The 23,725-nt window shown below is 45.7% G+C and overlaps 6 non-coding genes across 6 annotated transcripts; all 6 read left to right on the top strand.

Moving 5' to 3' along the window:
- Nucleotides 1-782: 782 nt before the first annotated feature.
- Nucleotides 783-854, top strand: TRNAG-UCC (transfer RNA glycine (anticodon UCC)). The gene has a single exon. It is a non-coding gene; the product is annotated as a tRNA-Gly (tRNA).
- A 6,246-nt stretch (nt 855-7,100) lies between these two features.
- TRNAG-UCC (transfer RNA glycine (anticodon UCC)) lies at nt 7,101-7,172 on the top strand. The gene has a single exon. It is a non-coding gene; the product is annotated as a tRNA-Gly (tRNA).
- Nucleotides 7,173-10,253: 3,081 nt separating this feature from the next.
- On the top strand, nt 10,254-10,325 carry TRNAG-UCC (transfer RNA glycine (anticodon UCC)). The gene has a single exon. It is a non-coding gene; the product is annotated as a tRNA-Gly (tRNA).
- Nucleotides 10,326-14,988: 4,663 nt separating this feature from the next.
- Nucleotides 14,989-15,060, top strand: TRNAG-UCC (transfer RNA glycine (anticodon UCC)). The gene has a single exon. It is a non-coding gene; the product is annotated as a tRNA-Gly (tRNA).
- Nucleotides 15,061-18,148: 3,088 nt separating this feature from the next.
- On the top strand, nt 18,149-18,220 carry TRNAG-UCC (transfer RNA glycine (anticodon UCC)). Its single transcript has one exon. It is a non-coding gene; the product is annotated as a tRNA-Gly (tRNA).
- Nucleotides 18,221-21,307: 3,087 nt separating this feature from the next.
- On the top strand, nt 21,308-21,379 carry TRNAG-UCC (transfer RNA glycine (anticodon UCC)). Its single transcript has one exon. It is a non-coding gene; the product is annotated as a tRNA-Gly (tRNA).
- Nucleotides 21,380-23,725: the final 2,346 nt, after the last annotated feature.

The raw sequence follows: 23,725 nt of genomic DNA, 5'->3' as shown, positions 1-23,725 counted from the left end.
TCTGCACTTTCAGTTATGACTGACTGTGAGTGGGGAAGATGAAGATTTTCTGTACCCAGCATACCTTGCGATGTGCTTAGGCAAATGAGGAGAGAGCCCCACCAATCCCTTGCCACTCCGCTGAAAGCTCCTCCTCTGCATAAAGAGAGCACTTTCACAAGGGAGCAGAGTGGCGCAGCGGAAGCGTGCTGGGCCCATAACCCAGAGGTCGATGGATCGAAACCATCCTCAGCTAATATTGCTTGATTTTTCTTCCTAGGACTAATCTGTCATTTCCACCCTGCCAGCAAGGAAAAGCGCAGGCTTGTGCTAGCTATGTGAGAAAAGACTTCTCAACTATCTGTCTCTGCTGTAAATCAAGAGAGTGATCGTCAAAGGATCAACCCTATATTTTGAAAGTAAAGATACCCAATTAGAAGCATAAATGACAGGTGGGACCTTCACAAGTTTTTCGGGGCATGCTTTGAATTTCATTCTTCCCTTTTTGTTCTGCTTTATTCAATCTCCTATGCATTTCATGGAATTTACTCCCTTTCTCTTCGCTGCTTTGCTTCCGATGCTGCCCATATGCTCATTTCCACTATTTGTACTGCTGCTTTCCATTTCTTCTCTTCTGCACAGCTTTGTCCGTGGTTTCAATCCCCAGTTCTTTACCCTCTGCAAGACAATTTCTACTGCTTTTCATGTTGGTATCCACACCAAATGCACCATTGGGACCGGTGCAAGATTGCCACTGCACTCGGCGTTGTAACATCTGGAACCTAGAGGACACACATCAGAGGGCGTTGGTGGTATAGTGGTGAGCATAGCTGCCTTCCAAGCAGTTGACCCGGGTTCGATTCCCGGCCAACGCAGTGCAAATATTTATATATTCTCCAAGCAGGATATATTTTAATGCAACATGTCACAAAACTGAAATATCAGAAACAGAATAATCAGCCGTTATATAAAAAAATAAACAAACACGTAGGTAGACATCTCGATCGCCTCATCTGCTACATTCATTGTCCCAATATATGCTATTTTCCATAAAGCACTCACCACTCACATGTGCTGATAATAAATATTTTGCTGGGGGCAGGCAATGAAAGGGCTGAGCCCCGACCAGACATTATAACCCCAGCAACCCTATTTTAAAAAGCATTTCTAGGCGATATCTAGCCTCTAAAAATAATAGGCAAGATCCACCGATAAATCTGGCAAAAGTCCCCAAGATTTTGTGCATACTTGTGCTCTCACCTGAATGCAGCGCCACCTTGTAACCATCGGATGTAACTGCGGCTCAGAAAAATGTTTTATCAGAGGGCAAGTTGAGAGGACTCCAAGTGGCAGATTTCAACGGAAAGAGCCTCTCGCTGCAGCAGGAAGGTTGGATACTTCAAATTGGCATAGTTTCCTGTCCAGCGTCCTCTCACGTCCCGAACGCTCCCAAACACTCAAAAGCCTCGCCCTCACCGGGTAGATCTCTGGCTCCCAGGTAAAGCCAAATCCTGAGTATGCTAGTGCTAGGATCACAGAGAAAGGACAGGGACAGAGAGCTGCTGTCTTGGTAAAGGCCTGAAACGGCTAATTCCTAAGAGGGTCTGCACTTTCAGTTATGACTGACTGTGAGTGGGGAAGATGAAGATTTTCTGTACCCAGCATACCTTGCGATGTGCTTAGGCAAATGAGGAGAGAGCCCCACCAATCCCTTGCCACTCCGCTGAAAGCTCCTCCTCTGCATAAAGAGAGCACTTTCAAAAGGGAGCAGAGTGGCGCAGCGGAAGCGTGCTGGGCCCATAACCCAGAGGTCGATGGATCGAAACCATCCTCTGCTAATATTGCTTGATTTTTCTTCCTAGGACTAATCTGTCATTTCCACCCTGCCAGCAAGGAAAAGCGCAGGCTTGTGCTAGCTATGTGAGAAAAGACTTCTCAACTATCTGTCTCTGCTGTAATTCAAGAGAGTGATCGTCAAAGGATCAACCCTATACTTTGAAAGTAAAGATACCCAATTAGAAGCATTAATGACAGGTGGGACCTTCACACGTTTTTCGGGGCATGCTTTGAATTTCATTCTTCCCTTTTTGTTCTGCTTTTATCAATCTCCTATGCATTTCATGGAATTTACTCCCTTTCTCTTCGCTGCTTTGCTTCCGATGCTGCCCATATGCTCATTTCCACTATTTGTACTGCTGCTTTCCATTTCTTCTCTTCTGCACAGCTTTGTCCTTGGTTTCAATCCCCAGTTCTTTACCCTCTGCAAGACAATTTCTACTGCTTTTCATGTTGGTATCCACACCAAATGCACCATTGGAACCGGTGCAAGATTGCCACTGCACTCGGCGTTGTAACATCTGGAACCTAGAGGACACACATCAGAGGGCGTTGGTGGTATAGTGGTGAGCATAGCTGCCTTCCAAGCAGTTGACCCCGGTTCGATTCCCGGCCAACGCAGTGCAAATATTTATATATTCTCCAAGCAGGATATATTTTAATGCAACATGTCACAAAACTGAAATATCAGAATAATCAGCCGTCATATAAAAAAATAAACAAACACGTAGGTAGACATCTCGATCGCCTCATCTGCTACATTCATTGTCCCAATATATGCTATTTTCCATAAAGCACTCACCACTCACATGTGCTGATAATAAATATTTTGCTGGGGGCAGGCAATGAAAGGGCTGAGCCCCGACCAGACATTATAACCCCAGCATCCCTATTTTAAAAAGCATTTCTAGGCGATATCTAGCCTCTGAAAATAATAGGCAAGATCCACCGATAAATCTGGCAAAAGTCCCCAAGATTTTGTGCATACTTGTGCTCTCACCTGAATGCAGCGCCACCTTGTAACCATCGGATGTAACTGCGGCTCAGAAAAAATGTTTTATCAGAGGGCAAGTTGAGAGGACTCCAAGTGGCAGATTTCCACGGAAAGAGCCTCTCACTGCAGCAGGAAGGTTGGATACTTTAAATTGGCATAGTTTCCTGTCCAGCGTCCTCTCACGTCCCGAACGCTCCCAAACGCTCAAAAGCCTCAGCCCTCACCGGGTAGATCTCTGGCTCCCAGGTAAAGCCAAATCCTGAGTATGCTAGTGCTAGGATCACAGAGAAAGGACAGGGACAGAGAGCTGCTGTCTTGGTAAAGGCCTGAAACGGCTAATTCCTAAGAGGGTCTGCACTTTCAGTTATGACTGACTGTGAGTGGGGAAGATGAAGATTTTCTGTACCCAGCATACCTTGCGATGTGCTTAGGCAAATGAGGAGAGAGCCCCACCAATCCCTTGCCACTCCGCTGAAAGCTCCTCCTCTGCATAAAGAGAGCCCTTTCACAAGGGAGCAGAGTGGCGCAGCAGAAGCGTGCTGGGCCCATAAACCAGAGGTCGATGGATCGAAACCATCCTCTGCTAATATTGCTTGCTTTTTCTTCCTAGGACTAATCTGTCATTTCCACCCTGCCAGCAAGGAAAAGCGCAGGCTTGTGCTAGCTATGTGAGAAAAGACTTCTCAACTATCTGTCTCTGCTGTAAATCAAGAGAGTGATCGTCAAAGGATCAACCCTATACTTTGAAAGTAAAGATACCCAATTAGAAGCATAAATGACAGGTGGGACCTTCACACGTTTTTCGGGGCATGCTTTGAATTTCATTCTTCCCTTTTTGTTCTGCTTTTATCAATCTCCTATGCATTTCATGGAATTTACTCCCTTTCTCTTCGCTGCTTTGCTTCCGATGCTGCCCATATGCTCATTTCCACTATTTGTACTGCTGCTTTCCATTTCTTCTCTTCTGCACAGCTTTGTCCTTGGTTTCAATCCCCAGTTCTTTACCTTCTGCAAGACAATTTCTACTGCTTTTCATGTTGGTATCCACACCAAATGCACCATTGGAACCGGTGCAAGATTGCCCCTGCACTCGGCGTTGTAACATCTGGAACCTAGAAGACACACATCTGAGGGCGTTGGTGGTATAGTGGTGAGCATAGCTGCCTTCCAAGCAGTTGACCCGGGTTTGATTCCCGGCCAACGCAGTGCAAATATTTATATATTCTCCAAGCAGGATATATTTTAATGCAACATGTCACAAAACTGAAATATCAGAAACAGAATAATCAGCCGTTATATAAAAAAATAAACAAACACGTAGGTAGACATCTCGATCGCCTCATCTGCTACATTCATTGTCCCAATATATGCTATTTTCCATAAAGCACTCACCACTCACATGTGCTGATAATAAATATTTTGCTGGGGGCAGGCAATGAAAGGGCTGAGCCCCGACCAGACATTATAACCCCAGCAACCCTATTTTAAAAAGCATTTCTAGGCGATATCTAGCCTCTGAAAATAATAGGCAAGATCCACCGATAAATCTGGCAAAAGTCCCCAAGATTTTGTGCATACTTGTGCTCTCACCTGAATGCAGCGCCACCTTGTAACCATCGGATGTAACTGCGGCTCAGAAAAATGTTTTATCAGAGGGCAAGTTGAGAGGACTCCAAGTGGCAGATTTCCACGGAAAGAGCCTCTCGCTGCAGCAGGAAGGTTGGATACTTCAAATTGGCATAGTTTCCTGTCCAGCGTCCTCTCACGTCCCGAACGCTCCCAAACACTCAAAAGCCTCCCCTCACCGGGTAGATCTCTGGCTCCCAGGTAAAGCCAAATCCTGAGTATGCTAGTGCTAGGATCACAGAGAAAGGACAGGGACAGAGAGCTGCTGTCTTGGTAAAGGCCTGAAACGGCTAATTCCTAAGAGGGTCTGCACTTTCAGTTATGACTGACTGTGAGTGGGGAAGATGAAGATTTTCTGTACCCAGCATACCTTGCGATGTGCTTAGGCAAATGAGGAGAGAGCCCCACCAATCCCTTGCCACTCCGCTGAAAGCTCCTCCTCTGCATAAAGAGAGCACTTTCACAAGGGAGCAGAGTGGCGCAGCGGAAGCGTGCTGGGCCCATAACCCAGAGGTCGATGGATCGAAACCATCCTCTGCTAATATTGCTTGATTTTTCTTCCTAGGACTAATCTGTCATTTCCACCCTGCCAGCAAGGAAAAGCGCAGGCTTGTGCTAGCTATGTGAGAAAAGACTTCTCAACTATCTGTCTCTGCTGTAATTCAAGAGAGTGATCGTCAAAGGATCAACCCTATACTTTGAAAGTAAAGATACCCAATTAGAAGCATAAATGACAGGTGGGACCTTCACACGTTTTTCGGGGCATGCTTTGAATTTCATTCTTCCCTTTTTGTTCTGCTTTTATCAATCTCCTATGCATTTCATAGAATTTACTCCCTTTCTCTTCGCTGCTTTGCTTCCGATGCTGCCCATATGCTCATTTCCACTATTTGTACTGCTGCTTTCCATTTCTTCTCTTCTGCACAGCTTTGTCCTTGGTTTCAATCCCCAGTTCTTTACCCTCTGCAAGACAATTTCTACTGCTTTTCATGTTGGTATCCACACCAAATGCACCATTGGAACCGGTGCAAGATTGCCACTGCACTCGGCGTTGTAACATCTGGAACCTAGAGAACCCACATCAGAGGGCGTTGGTGGTATAGTGGTGAGCATAGCTGCCTTCCAAGCAGTTGACCCTGGTTCGATTCCCGGCCAACGCAGTGCAAATATTTATATATTCTCCAAGCAGGATATATTTTAATGCAACATGTCACAAAACTGAAATATCAGAATAATCAGCCGTCATATAAAAAAATAACCAAACACGTAGGTAGACATCTCGATCGCCTCATCTGCTACATTCATTGTCCCAATATATGCTATTTTCCATAAAGCACTCACCACTCACATGTGCTGATAATAAATATTTTGCTGGGGGCAGGCAATGAAAGGGCTGAGCCCCGACCAGACATTATAACCCCAGCATCCCTATTTTAAAAAGCATTTCTAGGCGATATCTAGCCTCTGAAAATAATAGGCAAGATCCACCGATAAATCTGGCAAAAGTCCCCAAGATTTTGTGCATACTTGTGCTCTCACCTGAATGCAGCGCCACCTTGTAACCATCGGATGTAACTGCGGCTCAGAAAAATGTTTTATCAGAGGGCAAGTTGAGAGGACTCCAAGTGGCAGATTTCCACGGAAAGAGCCTCTCACTGCAGCAGGAAGGTTGGATACTTTAAATTGGCATAGTTTCCTATCCAGCGTCCTCTCACGTCCCGAACGCTCCCAAATGCTCAAAAGCCTCAGCCCTCACCGGGTAGATCTCTGGCTCCCAGGTAAAGCCAAATCCTGAGTATGCTAGTGCTAGGATCACAGAGAAAGGACAGGGACAGAGAGCTGCTGTCTAGGTAAAGGCCTGAAACGGCTAATTCCTAAGAGGGTCTGCACTTTCAGTTATGACTGACTGTGAGTGGGGAAGATGAAGATTTTCTGTACCCAGCATACCTTGCGATGTGCTTAGGCAAATGAGGAGAGAGCCCCACCAATCCCTTGCCACTCCGCTGAAAGCTCCTCCTCTGCATAAAGAGAGCCCTTTCACAAGGGAGCAGAGTGGCGCAGCGGAAGCGTGCTGGGCCCATAAACCAGAGGTCGATGGATCGAAACCATCCTCTGCTAATATTGCTTGATTTTTCTTCCTAGGACTTATCTGTCATTTCCACCCTGCCAGCAAGGAAAAGCGCAGGCTTGTGCTAGCTATGTGAGAAAAGACTTCTCAACTATCTGTCTCTGCTGTAAATCAAGAGAGTGATCGTCAAAGGATCAACCCTATACTTTGAAAGTAAAGATACCCAATTAGAAGCATAAATGACAGGTGGGACCTTCACACGTTTTTCGGGGCATGCTTTGAATTTCATTCTTCCCTTTTTGTTCTGCTTTTATCAATCTCCTATGCATTTCATGGAATTTACTCCCTTTCTCTTCGCTGCTTTGCTTCCGATGCTGCCCATATGCTCATTTCCACTATTTGTACTGCTGCTTTCCATTTCTTCTCTTCTGCACAGCTTTGTCCTTGGTTTCAATCCCCAGTTCTTTACCCTCTGCAAGACAATTTCTACTGGTTTTCATGTTGGTATCCACACCAAATGCACCATTGGAACCGGTGCAAGATTGCCACTGCACTCGGCGTTGTAACATCTGGAAGCTAGAGGACACACATCAGAAGGCGTTGGTGGTATAGTGGTGAGCATAGCTGCCTTCCAAGCAGTTGACCCGGGTTCAATTCCCGGCCAACGCAGTGCAAATATTTATATATTCTCCAAGCAGGATATATTTTAATGCAACATGTCACAAAACTGAAATATCAGAATAATCAGCCGTTATATAAAAAAATAAACAAACACGTAGGTAGACATCTCGATCGCCTCATCTGCTACATTCATTGTCCCAATATATGCTATTTTCCATAAAGCACTCACCACTCACATGTGCTGATAATAAATATTTTGCTGGGGGCAGGCAATGAAAGGGCTGAGCCCCGACCAGACATTATAACCCCAGCAACCCTATTTTAAAAAGCATTTCTAGGCGATATCTAGCCTCTAAAAATAATAGGCAAGATCCACCAATAAATCTGGCAAAAGTCCCCAAGATTTTGTGCATACTTGTGCTCTCACCTGAATGCAGCGCCACCTTGTAACCATCGGATGTAACTGCGGCTCAGAAAAATGTTTTATCAGAGGGCAAGTTGAGAGGACTCCAAGTGGCAGATTTCAACGGAAAGAGCCTCTCGCTGCAGCAGGAAGGTTGGATACTTCAAATTGGCATAGTTTCCTGTCCAGCATCCTCTCACGTCCCGAACGCTCCCAAACACTCAAAAGCCTCGCCCTCACCGGGTAGATCTCTGGCTCCCAGGTAAAGCCAAATCCTGAGTATGCTAGTGCTAGGATCACAGAGAAAGGACAGGGACAGAGAGCTGCTGTCTTGGTAAAGGCCTGAAACGGCTAATTCCTAAGAGGGTCTGCACTTTCAGTTATGACTGACTGTGAGTGGGGAAGATGAAGATTTTCTGTACCCAGCATACCTTGCGATGTGCTTAGGCAAATGAGGAGAGAGCCCCACCAATCCCTTGCCACTCCGCTGAAAGCTCCTCCTCTGCATAAAGAGAGCACTTTCACAAGGGAGCAGAGTGGCGCAGCGGAAGCGTGCTGGGCCCATAACCCAGAGGTCGATGGATCGAAACCATCCTCTGCTAATATTGCTTGATTTTTCTTCCTAGGACTAATCTGTCATTTCCACCCTGCCAGCAAGGAAAAGCGCAGGCTTGTGCTAGCTATGTGAGAAAAGACTTCTCAACTATCTGTCTCTGCTGTAATTCAAGAGAGTGATCGTCAAAGGATCAACCCTATACTTTGAAAGTAAAGATACCCAATTAGAAGCATAAATGACAGGTGGGACCTTCACACGTTTTTCGGGGCATGCTTTGAATTTCATTCTTCCCTTTTTGTTCTGCTTTTATCAATCTCCTATGCATTTCATGGAATTTACTCCCTTTCTCTTCGCTGCTTTGCTTCCGATGCTGCCCATATGCTCATTTCCACTATTTGTACTGCTGCTTTCCATTTCTTCTCTTCTGCACAGCTTTGTCCTTGGTTTCAATCCCCAGTTCTTTACCCTCTGCAAGACAATTTCTACTGCTTTTCATGTTGGTATCCACACCAAATGCACCATTGGAACCGGTGCAAGATTGCCACTGCACTCGGCGTTGTAACATCTGGAACCTAGAGGACACACATCAGAGGGCGTTGGTGGTATAGTGGTGAGCATAGCTGCCTTCCAAGCAGTTTACCCCGGTTCGATTCCCGGCCAACGCAGTGCAAATATTTATATATTCTCCAAGCAGGATATATTTTAATGCAACATGTCACAAAACTGAAATATCAGAATAATCAGCCGTCATGTAAAAAAATAAACAAACACGTAGGTAGACATCTCGATCGCCTCATCTGCTACATTCATTGTCCCAATATATGCTATTTTCCATAAAGCACTCACCACTCACATGTGCTGATAATAAATATTTTGCTGGGGGCAGGCAATGAAAGGGCTGAGCCCCGACCAGACATTATAACCCCAGCATCCCTATTTTAAAAAGCATTTCTAGGCGATATCTAGCCTCTGAAAATAATAGGCAAGATCCACCGATAAATCTGGCAAAAGTCCCCAAGATTTTGTGCATACTTGTGCTCTCACCTGAATGCAGCGCCACCTTGTAACCATCGGATGTAACTGCGGCTCAGAAAAATGTTTTATCAGAGGGCAAGTTGAGAGGACTCCAAGTGGCAGATTTCCACGGAAAGAGCCTCTCACTGCAGCAGGAAGGTTGGATACTTTAAATTGGCATAGTTTCCTGTCCAGAGTCCTCTCACGTCCCGAACGCTCCCAAACGCTCAAAAGCCTCAGCCCTCACCGGGTAGATCTCTGGCTCCCAGGTAAAGCCAAATCCTGAGTATGCTAGTGCTAGGATCACAGAGAAAGGACAGGGACAGAGAGCTGCTGTCTTGGTAAAGGCCTGAAACGGCTAATTCCTAAGAGGGTCTGCACTTTCAGTTATGACTGACTGTGAGTGGGGAAGATGAAGATTTTCTGTACCCAGCATACCTTGCGATGTGCTTAGGCAAATGAGGAGAGAGCCCCACCAATCCCTTGCCACTCCGCTGAAAGCTCCTCCTCTGCATAAAGAGAGCACTTTCACAAGGGAGCAGGGTGGCGCAGCGGAAGCGTGCTGGGCCCATAACCCAGAGGTCGATGGATCGAAACCATCCTCTGCTAATATTGCTTGATTTTTCTTCCTAGGACTAATCTGTCATTTCCACCCTGCCAGCAAGGAAAAGCGCAGGCTTGTGCTAGCTATGTGAGAAAAGACTTCTCAACTATCTGTCTCTGCTGTAATTCAAGAGAGTGATCGTCAAAGGATCAACCCTATACTTTGAAAGTAAAGATACCCAATTAGAAGCATAAATGACAGGTGGGACCTTCACACGTTTTTCGGGGCATGCTTTGAATTTCATTCTTCCCTTTTCGTTCTGCTTTTATCAATCTCCTATGCATTTCATGGAATTTACTCCCTTTCTCTTCGCTGCTTTGCTTCCGATGCTGCCCATATGCTCATTTCCACTATTTGTACTGCTGCTTTCCATTTCTTCTCTTCTGCACAGCTTTGTCCTTGGTTTCAATCCCCAGTTCTTTACCTTCTGCAAGACAATTTCTACTGCTTTTCATGTTGGTATCCACACCAAATGCACCATTGGAACCGGTGCAAGATTGCCCCTGCACTCGGCGTTGTAACATCTGGAACCTAGAAGACACACATCAGAGGGCGTTGGTGGTATAGTGGTGAGCATAGCTGCCTTCCAAGCAGTTGACCCGGGTTCGATTCCCGGCCAACGCAGTGCAAATATTTATATATTCTCCAAGCAGGATATATTTTAATGCAACATGTCACAAAACTGAAATATCAGAAACAGAATAATCAGCCGTTATATAAAAAAATAAACAAACACGTAGGTAGACATCTCGATCGCCTCATCTGCTACATTCATTGTCCCAATATATGCTATTTTCCATAAAGCACTCACCACTCACATGTGCTGATAATAAATATTTTGCTGGGGGGAGGCAATGAAAGGGCTGAGCCCCGACCAGACATTATAACCCCAGCAACCCTATTTTAAAAAGCATTTCTAGGCGATATCTAGCCTCTGAAAATAATAGGCAAGATCCACCGATAAATCTGGCAAAAGTCCCCAAGATTTTGTGCATACTTGTGCTCTCACCTGAATGCAGCGCCACCTTGTAACCATCGGATGTAACTGCGGCTCAGAAAAATGTTTTATCAGAGGGCAAGTTGAGAGGACTCCAAGTGGCAGATTTCCACGGAAAGAGCCTCTCGCTGCAGCAGGAAGGTTGGATACTTCAAATTGGCATAGTTTCCTGTCCAGCGTCCTCTCACGTCCCGAACGCTCCCAAACACTCAAAAGCCTCGCCCTCACCGGGTAGATCTCTGGCTCCCAGGTAAAGCCAAATCCTGAGTATGCTAGTGCTAGGATCACAGAGAAAGGACAGGGACAGAGAGCTGCTGTCTTGGTAAAGGCCTGAAACGGCTAATTCCTAAGAGGGTCTGCACTTTCAGTTATGACTGACTGTGAGTGGGGAAGATGAAGATTTTCTGTACCCAGCATACCTTGCGATGTGCTTAGGCAAATGAGGAGAGAGCCCCATCAATCCCTTGCCACTCCGCTGAAAGCTCCTCCTCTGCATAAAGAGAGCACTTTCACAAGGGAGCAGAGTGGCGCAGCGGAAGCGTGCTGGGCCCATAACCCAGAGGTCGATGGATCGAAACCATCCTCTGCTAATATTGCTTGATTTTTCTTCCTAGGACTAATCTGTCATTTCCACCCTGCCAGCAAGGAAAAGCGCAGGCTTGTGCTAGCTATGTGAGAAAAGACTTCTCAACTATCTGTCTCTGCTGTAAATCAAGAGAGTGATCGTCAAAGGATCAACCCTATACTTTGAAAGTAAAGATACCCAATTAGAAGCATAAATGACAGGTGGGACCTTCACACGTTTTTCGGGGCATGCTTTGAATTTCATTCTTCCCTTTTTGTTCTGCTTTTATCAATCTCCTATGCATTTCATGGAATTTACTCCCTTTCTCTTCGCTGCTTTGCTTCCGATGCTGCCCATATGCTCATTTCCACTATTTGTACTGCTGCTTTCCATTTCTTCTCTTCTGCACAGCTTTGTCCTTGGTTTCAATCCCCAGTTCTTTACCCTCTGCAAGACAATTTCTACTGCTTTTCATGTTGGTATCCACACCAAATGCACCATTGGAACCGGTGCAAGATTGCCACTGCACTCGGCGTTGTAACATCTGGAAGCTAGAGGACACACATCAGAAGGCGTTGGTGGTATAGTGGTGAGCATAGCTGCCTTCCAAGCAGTTGACCCGGGTTCGATTCCTGGCCAACGCAGCGCAAATATTTATATATTCTCCAAGCAGGATATATTTTAATGCAACATGTCACAAAACTGAAATATCAGAATAATCAGCCGTTATATAAAAAATAAACAAACACGTAGGTAGACATCTCGATCGCCTCATCTGCTACATTCATTGTCCCAATATATGCTATTTTCCATAAAGCACTCACCACTCACATGTGCTGATAATAAATATTTTGCTGGGGGCAGGCAATGAAAGGGCTGAGCCCCGACCAGACATTATAACCCCAGCAACCCTATTTTAAAAAGCATTTCTAGGCGATATCTAGCCTCTAAAAATAATAGGCAAGATCCACCGATAAATCTGGCAAAAGTCCCCAAGATTTTGTGCATACTTGTGCTCTCACCTGAATGCAGCGCCACCTTGTAACCATCGGATGTAACTGCGGCTCAGAAAAATGTTTTATCAGAGGGCAAGTTGAGAGGACTCCAAGTGGCAGATTTCAACGGAAAGAGCCTCTCGCTGCAGCAGGAAGGTTGGATACTTCAAATTGGCATAGTTTCCTGTCCAGCGTCCTCTCACGTCCCGAACGCTCCCAAACACTCAAAAGCCTCGCCCTCACCGGGTAGATCTCTGGCTCCCAGGTAAAGCCAAATCCTGAGTATGCTAGTGCTAGGATCACAGAGAAAGGACAGGGACAGAGAGCTGCTGTCTTGGTAAAGGCCTGAAACGGCTAATTCCTAAGAGGGTCTGCACTTTCAGTTATGACTGACTGTGAGTGGGGAAGATGAAGATTTTCTGTACCCAGCATACCTTGCGATGTGCTTAGGCAAATGAGGAGAGAGCCCCACCAATCCCTTGCCACTCCGCTGAAAGCTCCTCCTCTGCATAAAGAGAGCACTTTCAAAAAGGAGCAGAGTGGCGCAGCGGAAGCGTGCTGGGCCCATAACCCAGAGGTCGATGGATCGAAACCATCCTCTGCTAATATTGCTTGATTTTTCTTCCTAGGACTAATCTGTCATTTCCACCCTGCCAGCAAGGAAAAGCGCAGGCTTGTGCTAGCTATGTGAGAAAAGACTTCTCAACTATCTGTCTCTGCTGTAATTCAAGAGAGTGATCGTCAAAGGATCAACCCTATACTTTGAAAGTAAAGATACCCAATTAGAAGCATTAATGACAGGTGGGACCTTCACACGTTTTTCGGGGCATGCTTTGAATTTCATTCTTCCCTTTTTGTTCTGCTTTTATCAATCTCCTATGCATTTCATGGAATTTACTCCCTTTCTCTTCGCTGCTTTGCTTCCGATGCTGCCCATATGCTCATTTCCACTATTTGTACTGCTGCTTTCCATTTCTTCTCTTCTGCACAGCTTTGTCCTTGGTTTCAATCCCCAGTTCTTTACCCTCTGCAAGACAATTTCTACTGCTTTTCATGTTGGTATCCACACCAAATGCACCATTGGAACCGGTGCAAGATTGCCACTGCACTCGGCGTTGTAACATCTGGAACCTAGAGGACACACATCAGAGGGCGTTGGTGGTATAGTGGTGAGCATAGCTGCCTTCCAAGCAGTTGACCCCGGTTCGATTCCCGGCCAACGCAGTGCAAATATTTATATATTCTCCAAGCAGGATATATTTTAATGCAACATGTCACAAAACTGAAATATCAGAATAATCAGCCGTCATATAAAAAAATAAACAAACACGTAGGTAGACATCTCGATCGCCTCATCTGCTACATTCATTGTCCCAATATATGCTATTTTCCATAAAGCACTCACCACTCACATGTGCTGATAATAAATATTTTGCTGGGGGCAGGCAATGAAAGGGCTGAGCCCCGACCAGACATTATAACCCCAGCATCCCTATTTTAAAAAGCATTTCTAGGCGATATCTAGCCTCTGAAAATAATAGGCAAGATCCACCGATAAATCTGGCAAAAGTCCCCAAGATTTTGTGCATACTTGTGCTCTCACCTGAATGCAGCGCCACCTTGTAACCATCGGATGTAACTGCGGCTCAGAAAAAATGTTTTATCAGAGGGCAAGTTGAGAGGACTCCAAGTGGCAGATTTCCACGGAAAGAGCCTCTCACTGCAGCAGGAAGGTTGGATACTTTAAATTGGCATAGTTTCCTGTCCAGCGTCCTCTCACGTCCCGAACGCTCCCAAACGCTCAAAAGCCTCAGCCCTCACCGGGTAGATCTCTGGCTCCCAGGTAAAGCCAAATCCTGAGTATGCTAGTGCTAGGATCACAGAGAAAGGACAGGGACAGAGAGCTGCTGTCTTGGTAAAGGCCTGAAACGGCTAATTCCTAAGAGGGTCTGCACTTTCAGTTATGACTGACTGTGAGTGGGGAAGATGAAGATTTTCTGTACCCAGCATACCTTGCGATGTGCTTAGGCAAATGAGGAGAGAGCCCCACCAATCCCTTGCCACTCCGCTGAAAGCTCCTCCTCTGCATAAAGAGAGCCCTTTCACAAGGGAGCAGAGTGGCGCAGCAGAAGCGTGCTGGGCCCATAAACCAGAGGTCGATGGATCGAAACCATCCTCTGCTAATATTGCTTGCTTTTTCTTCCTAGGACTAATCTGTCATTTCCACCCTGCCAGCAAGGAAAAGCGCAGGCTTGTGCTAGCTATGTGAGAAAAGACTTCTCAACTATCTGTCTCTGCTGTAAATCAAGAGAGTGATCGTCAAAGGATCAACCCTATACTTTGAAAGTAAAGATACCCAATTAGAAGCATAAATGACAGGTGGGACCTTCACACGTTTTTCGGGGCATGCTTTGAATTTCATTCTTCCCTTTTTGTTCTGCTTTTATCAATCTCCTATGCATTTCATGGAATTTACTCCCTTTCTCTTCGCTGCTTTGCTTCCGATGCTGCCCATATGCTCATTTCCACTATTTGTACTGCTGCTTTCCATTTCTTCTCTTCTGCACAGCTTTGTCCTTGGTTTCAATCCCCAGTTCTTTACCTTCTGCAAGACAATTTCTACTGCTTTTCATGTTGGTATCCACACCAAATGCACCATTGGAACCGGTGCAAGATTGCCCCTGCACTCGGCGTTGTAACATCTGGAACCTAGAAGACACACATCTGAGGGCGTTGGTGGTATAGTGGTGAGCATAGCTGCCTTCCAAGCAGTTGACCCGGGTTCGATTCCCGGCCAACGCAGTGCAAATATTTATATATTCTCCAAGCAGGATATATTTTAATGCAACATGTCACAAAACTGAAATATCAGAAACAGAATAATCAGCCGTTATATAAAAAAATAAACAAACACGTAGGTAGACATCTCGATCGCCTCATCTGCTACATTCATTGTCCCAATATATGCTATTTTCCATAAAGCACTCACCACTCACATGTGCTGATAATAAATATTTTGCTGGGGGCAGGCAATGAAAGGGCTGAGCCCCGACCAGACATTATAACCCCAGCAACCCTATTTTAAAAAGCATTTCTAGGCGATATCTAGCCTCTAAAAATAATAGGCAAGATCCACCGATAAATCTGGCAAAAGTCCCCAAGATTTTGTGCATACTTGTGCTCTCACCTGAATGCAGCGCCACCTTGTAACCATCGGATGTAACTGCGGCTCAGAAAAATGTTTTATCAGAGGGCAAGTTGAGAGGACTCCAAGTGGCAGATTTCAACGGAAAGAGCCTCTCGCTGCAGCAGGAAGGTTGGATACTTCAAATTGGCATAGTTTCCTGTCCAGCGTCCTCTCACGTCCCGAACGCTCCCAAACACTCAAAAGCCTCGCCCTCACCGGGTAGATCTCTGGCTCCCAGGTAAAGCCAAATCCTGAGTATGCTAGTGCTAGGATCACAGAGAAAGGACAGGGACAGAGAGCTGCTGTCTTGGTAAAGGCCTGAAACGGCTAATTCCTAAGAGGGTCTGCACTTTCAGTTATGACTGACTGTGAGTGGGGAAGATGAAGATTTTCTGTACCCAGCATACCTTGCGATGTGCTTAGGCAAATGAGGAGAGAGCCCCACCAATCCCTTGCCACTCCGCTGAAAGCTCCTCCTCTGCATAAAGAGAGCACTTTCAAAAAGGAGCAGAGTGGCGCAGCGGAAGCGTGCTGGGCCCATAACCCAGAGGTCGATGGATCGAAACCATCCTCTGCTAATATTGCTTGATTTTTCTTCCTAGGACTAATCTGTCATTTCCACCCTGCCAGCAAGGAAAAGCGCAGGCTTGTGCTAGCTATGTGAGAAAAGACTTCTCAACTATCTGTCTCTGCTGTAATTCAAGAGAGTGATCGTCAAAGGATCAACCCTATACTTTGAAAGTAAAGATACCCAATTAGAAGCATTAATGACAGGTGGGACCTTCACACGTTTTTCGGGGCATGCTTTGAATTTCATTCTTCCCTTTTTGTTCTGCTTTTATCAATCTCCTATGCATTTCATGGAATTTACTCCCTTTCTCTTCGCTGCTTTGCTTCCGATGCTGCCCATATGCTCATTTCCACTATTTGTACTGCTGCTTTCCATTTCTTCTCTTCTGCACAGCTTTGTCCTTGGTTTCAATCCCCAGTTCTTTACCCTCTGCAAGACAATTTCTACTGCTTTTCATGTTGGTATCCACACCAAATGCACCATTGGAACCGGTGCAAGATTGCCACTGCACTCGGCGTTGTAACATCTGGAACCTAGAGGACACACATCAGAGGGCGTTGGTGGTATAGTGGTGAGCATAGCTGCCTTCCAAGCAGTTGACCCCGGTTCGATTCCCGGCCAACGCAGTGCAAATATTTATATATTCTCCAAGCAGGATATATTTTAATGCAACATGTCACAAAACTGAAATATCAGAATAATCAGCCGTCATATAAAAAAATAAACAAACACGTAGGTAGACATCTCGATCGCCTCATCTGCTACATTCATTGTCCCAATATATGCTATTTTCCATAAAGCACTCACCACTCACATGTGCTGATAATAAATATTTTGCTGGGGGCAGGCAATGAAAGGGCTGAGCCCCGACCAGACATTATAACCCCAGCATCCCTATTTTAAAAAGCATTTCTAGGCGATATCTAGCCTCTGAAAATAATAGGCAAGATCCACCGATAAATCTGGCAAAAGTCCCCAAGATTTTGTGCATACTTGTGCTCTCACCTGAATGCAGCGCCACCTTGTAACCATCGGATGTAACTGCGGCTCAGAAAAAATGTTTTATCAGAGGGCAAGTTGAGAGGACTCCAAGTGGCAGATTTCCACGGAAAGAGCCTCTCACTGCAGCAGGAAGGTTGGATACTTTAAATTGGCATAGTTTCCTGTCCAGCGTCCTCTCACGTCCCGAACGCTCCCAAACGCTCAAAAGCCTCAGCCCTCACCGGGTAGATCTCTGGCTCCCAGGTAAAGCCAAATCCTGAGTATGCTAGTGCTAGGATCACAGAGAAAGGACAGGGACAGAGAGCTGCTGTCTTGGTAAAGGCCTGAAACGGCTAATTCCTAAGAGGGTCTGCACTTTCAGTTATGACTGACTGTGAGTGGGGAAGATGAAGATTTTCTGTACCCAGCATACCTTGCGATGTGCTTAGGCAAATGAGGAGAGAGCCCCACCAATCCCTTGCCACTCCGCTGAAAGCTCCTCCTCTGCATAAAGAGAGCCCTTTCACAAGGGAGCAGAGTGGCGCAGCAGAAGCGTGCTGGGCCCATAAACCAGAGGTCGATGGATCGAAACCATCCTCTGCTAATATTGCTTGCTTTTTCTTCCTAGGACTAATCTGTCATTTCCACCCTGCCAGCAAGGAAAAGCGCAGGCTTGTGCTAGCTATGTGAGAAAAGACTTCTCAACTATCTGTCTCTGCTGTAAATCAAGAGAGTGATCGTCAAAGGATCAACCCTATACTTTGAAAGTAAAGATACCCAATTAGAAGCATAAATGACAGGTGGGACCTTCACACGTTTTTCGGGGCATGCTTTGAATTTCATTCTTCCCTTTTTGTTCTGCTTTTATCAATCTCCTATGCATTTCATGGAATTTACTCCCTTTCTCTTCGCTGCTTTGCTTCCGATGCTGCCCATATGCTCATTTCCACTATTTGTACTGCTGCTTTCCATTTCTTCTCTTCTGCACAGCTTTGTCCTTGGTTTCAATCCCCAGTTCTTTACCTTCTGCAAGACAATTTCTACTGCTTTTCATGTTGGTATCCACACCAAATGCACCATTGGAACCGGTGCAAGATTGCCCCTGCACTCGGCGTTGTAACATCTGGAACCTAGAAGACACACATCTGAGGGCGTTGGTGGTATAGTGGTGAGCATAGCTGCCTTCCAAGCAGTTGACCCGGGTTCGATTCCCGGCCAACGCAGTGCAAATATTTATATATTCTCCAAGCAGGATATATTTTAATGCAACATGTCACAAAACTGAAATATCAGAAACAGAATAATCAGCCGTTATATAAAAAAATAAACAAACACGTAGGTAGACATCTCGATCGCCTCATCTGCTACATTCATTGTCCCAATATATGCTATTTTCCATAAAGCACTCACCACTCACATGTGCTGATAATAAATATTTTGCTGGGGGCAGGCAATGAAAGGGCTGAGCCCCGACCAGACATTATAACCCCAGCAACCCTATTTTAAAAAGCATTTCTAGGCGATATCTAGCCTCTGAAAATAATAGGCAAGATCCACCGATAAATCTGGCAAAAGTCCCCAAGATTTTGTGCATACTTGTGCTCTCACCTGAATGCAGCGCCACCTTGTAACCATCGGATGTAACTGCGGCTCAGAAAAATGTTTTATCAGAGGGCAAGTTGAGAGGACTCCAAGTGGCAGATTTCCACGGAAAGAGCCTCTCGCTGCAGCAGGAAGGTTGGATACTTCAAATTGGCATAGTTTCCTGTCCAGCGTCCTCTCACGTCCCGAACGCTCCCAAACACTCAAAAGCCTCCCCTCACCGGGTAGATCTCTGGCTCCCAGGTAAAGCCAAATCCTGAGTATGCTAGTGCTAGGATCACAGAGAAAGGACAGGGACAGAGAGCTGCTGTCTTGGTAAAGGCCTGAAACGGCTAATTCCTAAGAGGGTCTGCACTTTCAGTTATGACTGACTGTGAGTGGGGAAGATGAAGATTTTCTGTACCCAGCATACCTTGCGATGTGCTTAGGCAAATGAGGAGAGAGCCCCACCAATCCCTTGCCACTCCGCTGAAAGCTCCTCCTCTGCATAAAGAGAGCACTTTCACAAGGGAGCAGAGTGGCGCAGCGGAAGCGTGCTGGGCCCATAACCCAGAGGTCGATGGATCGAAACCATCCTCTGCTAATATTGCTTGATTTTTCTTCCTAGGACTAATCTGTCATTTCCACCCTGCCAGCAAGGAAAAGCGCAGGCTTGTGCTAGCTATGTGAGAAAAGACTTCTCAACTATCTGTCTCTGCTGTAATTCAAGAGAGTGATCGTCAAAGGATCAACCCTATACTTTGAAAGTAAAGATACCCAATTAGAAGCATAAATGACAGGTGGGACCTTCACACGTTTTTCGGGGCATGCTTTGAATTTCATTCTTCCCTTTTTGTTCTGCTTTTATCAATCTCCTATGCATTTCATAGAATTTACTCCCTTTCTCTTCGCTGCTTTGCTTCCGATGCTGCCCATATGCTCATTTCCACTATTTGTACTGCTGCTTTCCATTTCTTCTCTTCTGCACAGCTTTGTCCTTGGTTTCAATCCCCAGTTCTTTACCCTCTGCAAGACAATTTCTACTGCTTTTCATGTTGGTATCCACACCAAATGCACCATTGGAACCGGTGCAAGATTGCCACTGCACTCGGCGTTGTAACATCTGGAACCTAGAGAACCCACATCAGAGGGCGTTGGTGGTATAGTGGTGAGCATAGCTGCCTTCCAAGCAGTTGACCCCGGTTCGATTCCCGGCCAACGCAGTGCAAATATTTATATATTCTCCAAGCAGGATATATTTTAATGCAACATGTCACAAAACTGAAATATCAGAATAATCAGCCGTCATATAAAAAAATAAACAAACACGTAGGTAGACATCTCGATCGCCTCATCTGCTACATTCATTGTCCCAATATATGCTATTTTCCATAAAGCACTCACCACTCACATGTGCTGATAATAAATATTTTGCTGGGGGCAGGCAATGAAAGGGCTGAGCCCCGACCAGACATTATAACCCCAGCATCCCTATTTTAAAAAGCATTTCTAGGCGATATCTAGCCTCTGAAAATAATAGGCAAGATCCACCGATAAATCTGGCAAAAGTCCCCAAGATTTTGTGCATACTTGTGCTCTCACCTGAATGCAGCGCCACCTTGTAACCATCGGATGTAACTGCGGCTCAGAAAAAATGTTTTATCAGAGGGCAAGTTGAGAGGACTCCAAGTGGCAGATTTCCACGGAAAGAGCCTCTCACTGCAGCAGGAAGGTTGGATACTTTAAATTGGCATAGTTTCCTGTCCAGCGTCCTCTCACGTCCCGAACGCTCCCAAACGCTCAAAAGCCTCAGCCCTCACCGGGTAGATCTCTGGCTCCCAGGTAAAGCCAAATCCTGAGTATGCTAGCGCTAGGATCACAGAGAAAGGACAGGGACAGAGAGCTGCTGTCTTGGTAAAGGCCTGAAACGGCTAATTCCTAAGAGGGTCTGCACTTTCAGTTATGACTGACTGTGAGTGGGGAAGATGAAGATTTTCTGTACCCAGCATACCTTGCGATGTGCTTAGGCAAATGAGGAGAGAGCCCCACCAATCCCTTGCCACTCCGCTGAAAGCTCCTCCTCTGCATAAAGAGATCCCTTTCACAAGGGAGCAGAGTGGCGCAGCAGAAGCGTGCTGGGCCCATAAACCAGAGGTCGATGGATCGAAACCATCCTCTGCTAATATTGCTTGCTTTTTCTTCCTAGGACTAATCTGTCATTTCCACCCTGCCAGCAAGGAAAAGCGCAGGCTTGTGCTAGCTATGTGAGAAAAGACTTCTCAACTATCTGTCTCTGCTGTAAATCAAGAGAGTGATCGTCAAAGGATCAACCCTATACTTTGAAAGTAAAGATACCCAATTAGAAGCATAAATGACAGGTGGGACCTTCACACGTTTTTCGGGGCATGCTTTGAATTTCATTCTTCCCTTTTTGTTCTGCTTTTATCAATCTCCTATGCATTTCATGGAATTTACTCCCTTTCTCTTCGCTGCTTTGCTTCCGATGCTGCCCATATGCTCATTTCCACTATTTGTACTGCTGCTTTCCATTTCTTCTCTTCTGCACAGCTTTGTCCTTGGTTTCAATCCCCAGTTCTTTACCTTCTGCAAGACAATTTCTACTGCTTTTCATGTTGGTATCCACACCAAATGCACCATTGGAACCGGTGCAAGATTGCCCCTGCACTCGGCGTTGTAACATCTGGAACCTAGAAGACACACATCTGAGGGCGTTGGTGGTATAGTGGTGAACATAGCTGCCTTCCAAGCAGTTGACCCGGGTTCGATTCCCGGCCAACGCAGTGCAAATATTTATATATTCTCCAAGCAGGATATATTTTAATGCAACATGTCACAAAACTGAAATATCAGAAACAGAATAATCAGCCGTTATATAAAAAAATAAACAAACACGTAGGTAGACATCTCGATCGCCTCATCTGCTACATTCATTGTCCCAATATATGCTATTTTCCATAAAGCACTCACCACTCACATGTGCTGATAATAAATATTTTGCTGGGGGCAGGCAATGAAAGGGCTGAGCCCCGACCAGACATTATAACCCCAGCAACCCTATTTTAAAAAGCATTTCTAGGCGATATCTAGCCTCTGAAAATAATAGGCAAGATCCACCGATAAATCTGGCAAAAGTCCCCAAGATTTTGTGCATACTTGTGCTCTCACCTGAATGCAGCGCCACCTTGTAACCATCGGATGTAACTGCGGCTCAGAAAAATGTTTTATCAGAGGGCAAGTTGAGAGGACTCCAAGTGGCAGATTTCCACGGAAAGAGCCTCTCGCTGCAGCAGGAAGGTTGGATACTTCAAATTGGCATAGTTTCCTGTCCAGCGTCCTCTCACGTCCCGAACGCTCCCAAACACTCAAAAGCCTCCCCTCACCGGGTAGATCTCTGGCTCCCAGGTAAAGCCAAATCCTGAGTATGCTAGTGCTAGGATCACAGAGAAAGGACAGGGACAGAGAGCTGCTGTCTTGGTAAAGGTCTGAAACGGCTAATTCCTAAGAGGGTCTGCACTTTCAGTTATGACTGACTGTGAGTGGGGAAGATGAAGATTTTCTGTACCCAGCATACCTTGCGATGTGCTTAGGCAAATGAGGAGAGAGCCCCACCAATCCCTTGCCACTCCGCTGAAAGCTCCTCCTCTGCATAAAGAGAGCCCTTTCACAAGGGAGCAGAGTGGCGCAGCGGAAGCGTGGTGGGCCCATAAACCAGAGGTCGATGGATCGAAACCATCCTCTGCTAATATTGCTTGATTTTTCTTCCTAGGACTTATCTGTCATTTCCACCCTGCCAGCAAGGAAAAGCGCAGGCTTGTGCTAGCTATGTGAGAAAAGACTTCTCAACTATCTGTCTCTGCTGTAAATCAAGAGAGTGATCGTCAAAGGATCAACCCTATACTTTGAAAGTAAAGATACCCAATTAGAAGCATAAATGACAGGTGGGACCTTCACACGTTTTTCGGGGCATGCTTTGAATTTCATTCTTCCCTTTTTGTTCTGCTTTTATCAATCTCCTATGCATTTCATGGAATTTACTCCCTTTCTCTTCGCTGCTTTGCTTCCGATGCTGCCCATATGCTCATTTCCACTATTTGTACTGCTGCTTTCCATTTCTTCTCTTCTGCACAGCTTTGTCCTTGGTTTCAATCCCCAGTTCTTTACCTTCTGCAAGACAATTTCTACTGCTTTTCATGTTGGTATCCACACCAAATGCACCATTGGAACCGGTGCAAGATTGCCCCTGCACTCGGCGTTGTAACATCTGGAACCTAGAAGACACACATCAGAGGGCGTTGGTGGTATAGTGGTGAGCATAGCTGCCTTCCAAGCAGTTGACCCGGGTTCGATTCCCAGCCAACGCAGTGCAAATATTTATATATTCTCCAAGCAGGATATATTTTAATGCAACATGTCACAAAACTGAAATATCAGAAACAGAATAATCAGCCGTTATATAAAAAAATAAACAAACACGTAGGTAGACATCTCGATCGCCTCATCTGCTACATTCATTGTCCCAATATATGCTATTTTCCATAAAGCACTCACCACTCACATGTGCTGATAATAAATATTTTGCTGGGGGCAGGCAATGAAAGGGCTGAGCCCCGACCAGACATTATAACCCCAGCAACCCTATTTTAAAAAGCATTTCTAGGCGATATCTAGCCTCTGAAAATAATAGGCAAGATCCACCGATAAATCTGGCAAAAGTCCCCAAGATTTTGTGCATACTTGTGCTCTCACCTGAATGCAGCGCCACCTTGTAACCATCGGATGTAACTGCGGCTCAGAAAAATGTTTTATCAGAGGGCAAGTTGAGAGGACTCCAAGTGGCAGATTTCCACGGAAAGAGCCTCTCGTTGCAGCAGGAAGGTTGGATACTTCAAATTGGCATAGTTTCCTGTCCAGCGTCCTCTCACGTCCCGAACGCTCCCAAACACTCAAAAGCCTCACACCGGGCAAGCCCTCACCGGGTAGATCTCTGGCTCCCAGGTAAAGCCAAATCCTGAGTATGCTAGTGCTAGGATCACAGAGAAAGGACAGGGACAGAGAGCTGCTGTCTTGGTAAAGGCCTGAAACGGCTAATTCCTAAGAGGGTCTGCACTTTCAGTTATGACTGACTG

Source organism: Triturus cristatus, chromosome 11, assembly GCF_964204655.1.
Source record: "Triturus cristatus chromosome 11, aTriCri1.1, whole genome shotgun sequence".
Lineage (NCBI taxonomy): Eukaryota > Metazoa > Chordata > Amphibia > Caudata > Salamandridae > Triturus > Triturus cristatus.
Note: the sequence above shows the minus strand (reverse complement) of the source record. Positions and strands in the feature narration are given on the sequence as shown.